The sequence below is a fragment of the Anomalospiza imberbis genome, chromosome 6, assembly GCF_031753505.1.
Source record: "Anomalospiza imberbis isolate Cuckoo-Finch-1a 21T00152 chromosome 6, ASM3175350v1, whole genome shotgun sequence".
Classification (NCBI taxonomy): domain Eukaryota; kingdom Metazoa; phylum Chordata; class Aves; order Passeriformes; family Viduidae; genus Anomalospiza; species Anomalospiza imberbis.
Genome location: NC_089686.1, coordinates 26,904,739 through 26,913,951, shown reverse-complemented (window position 1 = coordinate 26,913,951; position 9,213 = coordinate 26,904,739).

Genomic DNA, 9,213 nt, shown 5'->3' with positions numbered 1-9,213 from the left:
GCTTGCACTTTACATTTCATGAAACACTACAATGTATGTTTATAACGTGATTTTGACCCAGCTTATATTAATTGTGTGATTTTGCAAAGGAAAAGAGAGGAGAGTAATCCTTCTCCCCCTTTGTAAAGCACACCCCCTGGTCTGGCTCAGTAAGGCACTGAATAAGAGATCTGCCTTGCCACCTCTGTTCTTTTTGTCCAGTTTGGAGGTGGCTGACCCCAGATGCCCCTGGGGTCTTCCTCTGAGTTCTACAAAACAAAGAGGTTTGTCACAAAGGTTAGCAGCAGAGGCACGGAAACTTCTGGCTGAGAAATCCTCTGTTATATTGCTAAAATGAAATACAAGGAGATGGCGCAGATCACGGCTTGGCTCAGGTAATTGGCATTCAGAGGAGGAGAATTGGGCTTTAGCCCAATTTTATAATGTTAAAAAAAATACACAAAAGGGCTGGAATTATCTTGGTCTCCGGTACGATTGCCTTGAATACGGTTTGTACAAAGATGTAATCTTCATTTGCGTCCTGAATACTTGATGCCTGCATATCTTGCAGGTATAATGTTTCTGCCGAAAATACCCACGTACTCAAATCTGGCATACGAAAGAATCTCTGCTCCAGGGAATGAACAGGTCTGAACTGAGTGCCTGTGAAGGGATGTAAAGCTGTCTGTAAGAAGGAATGTGCACCCTGCTACCAAAACGGGAAGATTGTTCAGCCTGGGTCGCTCTGTGCCTGTAATTCCAGCACACACACAGCGTTTGTGGAGCTACTTTTGTTTAAGGACACAACGCTTGGTACATTCATTTATGTATGTGCCTAGGAATGCTCCACCTGAAGCCTCTGTGCCGTCATGTTTACTTTGCATACAGGCCTGACTGCGCATCCCTGCTTATTGCCAGCACTTGGGCATTGCTGGTGTCACTGCCTGCCCCGCATGTGGCACAAGTTTCTGCTGTCCCTCACACTCTCCCTTGACAACCCTGAGTTTGTTTTGGGGAACAAAATGTACTTCCAAAAGAGCTGTAAGATCAGAGATACCTTCTTCGGCTGAAATAAGTAAATCAAGGCCCAAACTCACCACTTTTGAAGAGTTCTATTTTTCTATTCCTTTGGGTTCTTTTCTTCTCACCACCATTATGACAGTAGACTCCTGTGGGCTGAATGCTCAGTTACTCTCTCTGATATGAAAGAGATAGTAAAAGAAGAAATAAGTTTGTGATTTAATATTGTTTTCATAGGACAATTAGGATACTCCTCCTCTTAAAATGTTGTTTGTATCAATTCAGCTATCTAGGCATGACTCATGTAATTTTTGTAGAATAGGGGGGCTGTCAAGCAATTAGTTTGGAAACTGGGAGTGGAAATCGCTTCTAGTGAGGAAAGGTCACCTTAAGTGTGTATGAACAAATACTGCCAGATGTTCTTTGAGAATAATAGGGAACAATCCATCACTTCTATTTAAAAGTTGCTTAGTATGCCCTTATTGTAGTATTTTGCTCATGCACTCATGCAAAAAATCACCTAAGAATTCTGCTTGTCTCATTGACATAAACACCTTCAACAATGCATTGAAAGTGACTTCTACATCTGTTTGCCTTGTAACTTATTGATAAGAACATACTGTTTAATACATAATTTTAAAAAAGGAATTTATGTTTGAGATATATTTTTATTTCTTTTCAGAGAAGTGAGACAATGCCTTTGAGTTTGAATTTTTTCCCCTTTGTGTCTGCTGTGTAGATACCTATATTTTCTGTCGAGATACCAGGTAGTGGACAAAGCTTTGCAAAGATCACGGGAAATATCTCTTCAATACAATGAGACAATGAAATGCTGAACAGGGAACCCAGTCCTGGAAGGTCATCATTGACTGTGAATAATTTAAAGAGTCAAAATCAGTACCTAGATTTGCTTTATGATTTTGCATTACAGTGATGGCCTTGGCCTGCAGTCCTGTTATCCAGATTTTTCTGATGTCTGTTAGCAATACCTTTTGCTTTTACATGCTGAGATGTGGTTTCTTACATTTCATAGAGTTTACATTTTCACTTCCTGGATTTGTGTTTCAAGGTTACTTCCTTGTGACTTGGAGCTTTGATGGGGAAGTTACAGCCTCTTTGTTTCCAATATGCTTTCATGCATGATATACCTCCTTATATGCATGGCATATCTACTAAAGAAGTTATAATTATCCAGTTGTCACAGTCTGCATATGGCCTGTCAGGGCACCTGGACATTTGCTGAGTATTGATTCTTCTGCACAGTGTGAATTAATGGAAAGTTTTAAATCCTGAAGTCTCTTCTCTAACCTGCTAATTTACACAGCATTGCAGAGGGAGCATTATCAAAATAGGGATCTGAGTGGGTGACAAAGGAACTGACCATGTGAGTTCTTGGTGTATTTGCACAATTTGGGGTAATTAAAGCTAAGCAAGAATTGAGAAATGACTGAAGAGCAAAACACTTTTATACAGCTTGAAAACAGATGACTTCAGACACCATAAGGTTCCTCTCCCGTGACACCTTTCAAACAGCTTTCACAGACTTCAGCTGGCACCAGCTCATGCTATAGAGAGAGAATTCAGTCATCACTGCCCTTTTCTGGCTTTATTTCTAGGGGAGAACAAGAGGTCAGAGTGGCTAAAATGCAGCAAGATATGTGTCTCAAAGAGGTGACTATTTTAAAACACGTATTTCTTAGTGTGTCTACCTCTCTAGGCAAATGAAGGTGAAAGGAAAAAAATCAAGAGCTAATATTGACTCAGAGTTATCTTTAGTTCAGTCCAGTTCTTAAAGTTCATCCTCATGTTCTTGTACCCTTCATATGTATGTCCCTTCCAGCCTGAGATCCCAGGGTGGCTGACTGTTCACACGGATTAGAAAAGCACCAGTTTTCCATATCTCCAGCAGCTTTCCATTTGACATTCGTGCACCTGGTTCTGACCTTACTTGTTACATTTCACCAGCTGCTGGCTGCTCCTTAGTCACAGTATCCCCAGGGTTTCGGGAGATTTTATTTATTTAATAAATAATGAATTAATGGATATTTGAAATTATTCAGATCAATGAGTAAAAGTTGCTTTGGGAGCTCAGAGAATGACATGCTCTTTGCCTGTGAGGAACAGTGATGCTCCTCTCTTCTGCTCCCTCCCAAGTTGCATCTGGAATAATAGCCTGAGGTGCTTTCCAACAGCTCCACAGCTGCTAAAGCAGTGACCTGGAGCTACACAGGGTGACGAGAAAGAAGGCACCAATGTCACAACTTTGGGGCTGAAGTCGGTGTTGTGAGACTGGGTCATACTGCTCCCAGTGCTCATGGAAAGAGAGGCAGTGATGGAGAGAATAATCTCTGCACTCCAGTGTCTTTTACGGAGCCACAATCTGCTTTGGAAGCTTATTTCTGTATGCTAATAAAATGGAATTGCCTTTCTGGAAAGTGTCAATGTCAGCACAGCACGCAGACTTGTACACAGACTTTTATAGTGAAAAAAGGAGTTCATAACCTCTCTTACTCGAGTAATTGCTGTTCTTAATTAATAAGTCTTTGTTATCTCCAAATTGAAGCAATACTGGGAGCTACTTGTGCTTCCTGCTTAGCTTTACTTAATTGTGCAGACTTTTGAGTCAGCAGTGACTAACCTGAAGCCAAGTCCATATGCTAATAGGATCCCCTGCTCTGAGGGGACCGTGCGCTTGCAAGCTGCCCATGTAATGCTGAGCACGTGGGAACGGCTGTGGTGTGACTATGCTGGCCCAGCAGACTTGTTTCACTGCCAGAATGCCTCACAATCAGGCATCATTTTTCAGTGTCACAGTCCCTTTCAGGGAACTCTCCTGACACAGGCTTTTGTTTTCTTCTTTCTGAACAACCACGAGGTGCTCAGGGATTGGGAAGTAAAACCGGCTGTGAGACTTGGGAGGGCTCTGTATGGTTTGCCCACTGCCTCCCTTCCCTTCCAATGCCAAGGTAGCAGTGGCCATGAAAGCAGTTATTTCCCCCCTTTCCTCCCCTTCCCTTTAGCTTCACAATGCTCTCTGAACCTGTATTTTGAAGGATTTGTACTAGGAGATGTAGGACTGAAATATCGATAAATTTAGCTGAAAAAGAAACGCAAGCCCCCCAGATTCTTTAGTTAGGGCAGATGATATAATTAGGCATGCTAACAGTGCAATGCCATGAGTGTGATGCCCTCACACAAAATGCAGCCCCTTGCCCTGTGACTGTAATTCACAGTGGGGTGTGCCCAAGGGGTTTCACGGACCTGCCCCTGCAGCTGTCTCAGCCTGTAGGTGATGGCAGTGACACGCGAGGCTGCCTCTGCTTGAGACCCTTGCACTTGTGGTAGACCAACACTATGAGCAATGTGAGGCTTGCAGGTGGAGGCAGTATCTCAGGGTGTCAGCTGGGAAAAACTGATCAAGGAACAGCCATTCAAGAAACAGAAGCTCAAGTACCAACTCACCATTCTGATGTTGCTGTAGAACTGAGGAAACCCAAAAGCTTGTCCAGCCTTTCCAGCTCTACCAGTTGGTCTAACAAGAGATGTTACTGCTACCTTCAAACTTTGCAGGCACTACTGCATTTTCCCTGCTAGGAGCTACACAGTTAGATGATGTGGGCCAAGTTTAGTGAAAGGAATGGTACCTCCTAGCACCACTGCTTCACTGGCACAATGGACTTGATCCAGTCTGTCATGTTTCTTCCATCCCCCTCAGGTTGGAGGACAGAAGCAGATGTACCTTCCCACCAAGGTGTCAGAGAAGCTCAGCATAGTAAAAAGACCAAATTGATGAATTTTCTATGCACTTACCTGGTCTCTCTTCCCCCTCAGCACAGCTCACTCTTACTGCTGCAGCAGGCAGTTCTAGGATAACAGCAGATTCCCCAGGGTCCTTGGTTATTATTGCATAAATCCAGCTCTAGACCTGTATAAAAAGCAGTGAACTAATGTGACATAAAAAAATGAAAGGTGAGAGTAGAGCATTTGTTGAATTGAATCACACCCAGTCATCACTTTTGCTCTCTTGCCTGCTCTGATTTTGTGGACAGAATTTTAATCCTGTCTCTCAGTGTTCCTATGACATTGTTATAGTTGTTCATCCATAGTTTCCTTACCTTACAATAGTTTCCTTACCTTACAATGTGTTTTCTACCTACAAAATGGGTTCTACCATTGTGAAGCTTGCAGGAGCTTTGCTTCCCTTCCCTTTGGAATTCATACCATCTTTATTTTGTTCCCCACTGTGAGGATGGAACAGCATCCACTGCTGTAGATTATGCTATTATATAGCTCTAATTTTAGTTGGTACAAGATAAAAGGCAGAATAACAAAAAAAAAAAAAAAAGGTGGAAACAAGAATGAAATGTTTTGATTTACTGGATTTTTAATGCTCTTTTGTGGGAAATTCCAATTTTTCAGTCCACTCTGGAACGAAGCCATTTTTGCACCTTAAGTAGTTCACATGAGAGGCATTTTGAAATTGGCCAGCACTGTGAGCTGGTCTGCACTGCTTGTCCACCTCTTTCCAGCTGGCTGTGCTGTGCAGCTTTTGCTGTGGTCAGTGGTGTGACCTGTCAGGAAGCACTAGAAAGGTTGTCTAAGTATCAGTCTGAAGAAAAGACTGTGGCAGCAGTGAGCAACTTCTGCTGAAGGCAGGCAGAAAAGATGCCTGGATAATGGAACAAAGATGGAGGAGCCTCGCTGGCTGCAGTCCTGGCTTTGGAAAATCTGAGGGGAGAGTTTCAATAACTTTATGTATCATTTGCATGGCAGCGTCCTCTGCAAAAAGGAGAGGAAACAATGAGAGTCCTAGGAAAAGAAAGCAGAAAAGAGAAAAGAAAAAATAATTTAAAAGTTGATGGAGTTTTCACATTAAAAAAAGTAGTAGCAAAAGTACTGAAGAGGAAGAAAAGGGGAAAAAAGTGAAGGTAATGGAGCAAAGAATTGACTCCATGTGTCTTTAACATGCTGAGAGAAGAGATGGGATGGGTGTGACTGAGAAGCTACAGAAACTGAAATTATTGATAAAAATGGGGAGAAAGAAAGAAGAAAATAATGTAAGAAAAAAAAAACCAAGAACATGGTGAGGTTCCCTTCCTAGTAATTTTGTGGAAACAAACAGTGGTTCTGGGTGTGAGGTGCTATTTTCTGTGTATTGAGCAAATGATAAGCACCCTGACTTTTGGTGCATTTTCCCATCTACTTCAGTGTCTTGAGAGGCATGACATTGCCCTGAAGGCTGGTAACAGGAACAGGTTATGCTGTGAAGTTCTATCACTTTTAATTTATCTGGCCACCATGGATGTCACAAGGAAGGAGTATCTTGCAATTACTCTTTAATTATATGATTAGTTAATAGGGTTTCCTATTAAACACCATGTAACTATGTGGAGATTACCATGTAATTACCTTTACAGGGTCCAAAACTGATTAGCATATAACCTGTATTCTTGCCTTGTGGTTCAGAAGGCTATAATCTTGTAATGATATGGTGCTCACTGTGTTGTCAGCCTGCCACTACACGCTAATTTCCATGTAGTTAAACGCACAGTAGTTTTCACACAAGTAGTATTTGTGTTCTGTTACCAATTGTCCCATAAACTTGTGCCCCTGTTGGCACTGACAATGACTTCAACCAATTACATTCTCAAATTGCCTATGTGAAAGTCTTTTGTTATACTCTTTGCTTGCTGCTGTGCTGTAAACTCAGCTGGATGTGAACAGTAAAAGCAATCTTGAGGCAGGAGACTTGATTAGCTTCCTTCATTTGCTTCACCAAATGCAGTGCAAAATGCACATGTTCATGTTACTGATGTTTACTGTTCATTTGTGGGAGGTAGTGGCTTCTGGATTGTCAGTGGTGCAGGTAAAGCACCAGTTCAATAATCAGAATAAAATAATGTGTACTTTAAAGATAAGCATCCCTGCCCAAGTTTAAGTGGAAGTAAATTCCTTCTGTGTTGTTTCACTTTTAAAATTTAGCTGAACTACTGGTGAGCAAAGCTCGCTCGCTTAATAAACAGAGGCTAGGTTTTGTCTTTTACCAGACAAATAAAAATATTTTTAAAATAATGTCTCTATGATTTTGCATAGATAAGAGCAAATAAATTGTGTTTCTCTGCAGTCTATTATTTGCTATTCAGTTTCTAATTAAGAGCTCCATCATACCTCTTGGCTGGGATAGGACAGGAAAAATTACCACTATAAAGAGTGGTCATTTCAATAGTTTGGTTGATTTTTCCATTTTCATTTTCTTTTCCTATCTCTTTTCTCAACATCTACTTTTCTGAAATGCATTCCATATGTTTTACAGTTTTCCTTGAACCTAGAGTAACCTCAAACACATAAATCAACTCTGTTGTTCCTCCCATTCCTCCCCACCTTTTGCTCAGAGGGCCTTGCTAAGCCCTTTAAGGAGGACCTGGTGTTTGAAGTGATGGTGAAGACATAGTAGCAAGGTGGGCTGGCTGTGGTTTGGACCTGATTAGTTCTGTTGCCCAAACAGTTTGTGCCCTGTTAGAGTTCTGTCACTTGTGGGTGCAATAAATTCACATTCCCATGTTCAGGCTGCCCAGAAAATTATTCAGCAGGAGAAGACCGGAGATTGTTGCAGATGTCACTACCCAGTCTTTGTGTCCTTCACTGTGACATTCTGCTGGGTTTGAATGTATAGGTTTTTTCCCAACTAGTTCTGTACCCATCTTCCAATAGTATAATCTAGGCTGTATTTCCCTAGCCTATTTGTGCTAGGGAATATCATGAGAGACAGTGTCAAAAGCCTTAATAAGTCAAGATGATGTGCTCTTATTCTTTTCTATTGCCATGCCTGCTTCTTTGACAAAGAAGGAAATTACAATACCTTGACATGACTTGTTCTTCACAAATTCATTATGGGCTTTTATTCATCTCTCTCTCTTTCTCTCTCCTGCTCTCTCTTCTTCTAAGATCTTTGAAGTAGTTTGTTTATTTGCTGCTTTTCCTGACTGCTTTAAAAAGATTTTCCTCCTGATACCATCTCTGAGATTTTTTTATATATTCCATCCTTTATCTTTATAAAATTCATTGTATCTCCCTATCAATCCTTTCTGGTGTATATCTCTACAGTGTCTAAGATACAAAACCCTGCTGCTGCTACAGTACTTACACAGATTGGTCTTAAATTCCCTAGCCCCTCCATTCATCTGTTTTAAATAAGAGCATGATATCACTCTTTTTCCCTTTTCCTAGACCTCATCATTTGGTATTCATGAGCTCTGAGAGAGAACTGCTAATGCTCATGACACTGTTTTACCTATTTCTTCGAGTATCCCATGATAAAATTAGCCTGACCAGCTGAACTGAAAACATTCAGCTACTCTCTGCTGTCTTCTTTGCTCTTCCAGGCAGCTCTATTAACCCATCTGTTGTTGGTACTACTAGTGTTAGAAAACTGATTACACAAATTCACTTCTTTGGCCACTTATATATCTACTGGCAGCTTTGTCCCCTGTGACCAGCAAACCAACTCTTGTCTTGGTCTTCTTTTTACTAATAACCTATTTATATAAATACACTCTTCTTGCCTGGGATGTTTCTTCCTAATTGTATCTCATCCAGCCCTTTTCTGATTTTGCTCCACCTTTATTTTAGATCCATTCTTCTGTGCCCTAACTTTACACTTTCAAGTATGTTTCCTTCTTGTCTTGAGAAGAGTGAAGAGCTTATGATACAGAGAGATGAGGAGATAAGCACCACTTTTTACTTAAGTATTCTGAATAGATACATGAGATCATGGGTATGTGAGATGTGTAACCATACAACCACACAGGAATTCAAATGCACAAGTGGACACAGGTTCGGCAGAACCAGAGTTACAGTTCTGAACCAGAACTCAGAGTTACTGAGCTACGTGTCATCTCTGCAGTGGAGCAGTGTTTTTTGTGCAGTGGTTAAGGTCCAGCTTTGCTGCATGTTGTTACTTGGGACTGATGATGTGATTTATCATTTCAAAGGAGATTTCTAGGAACTGAGATCAGGCAGCAGCACTATGGAACAGAAGACTCTCACTGTGCAGGAAAGCTGCAGGATAAACTTGGAGGCATCTTTTATCTTTTAGAATGTTTGTATCAGCCTTCATTTTTGTCTGTCATTCTTCTCACATTTCACTTTTCTTGTGTATCTTGAGATGTCAGAAAACTGTGAAAATCCATGTGGAAACAGGGAAAGCCCAGCATG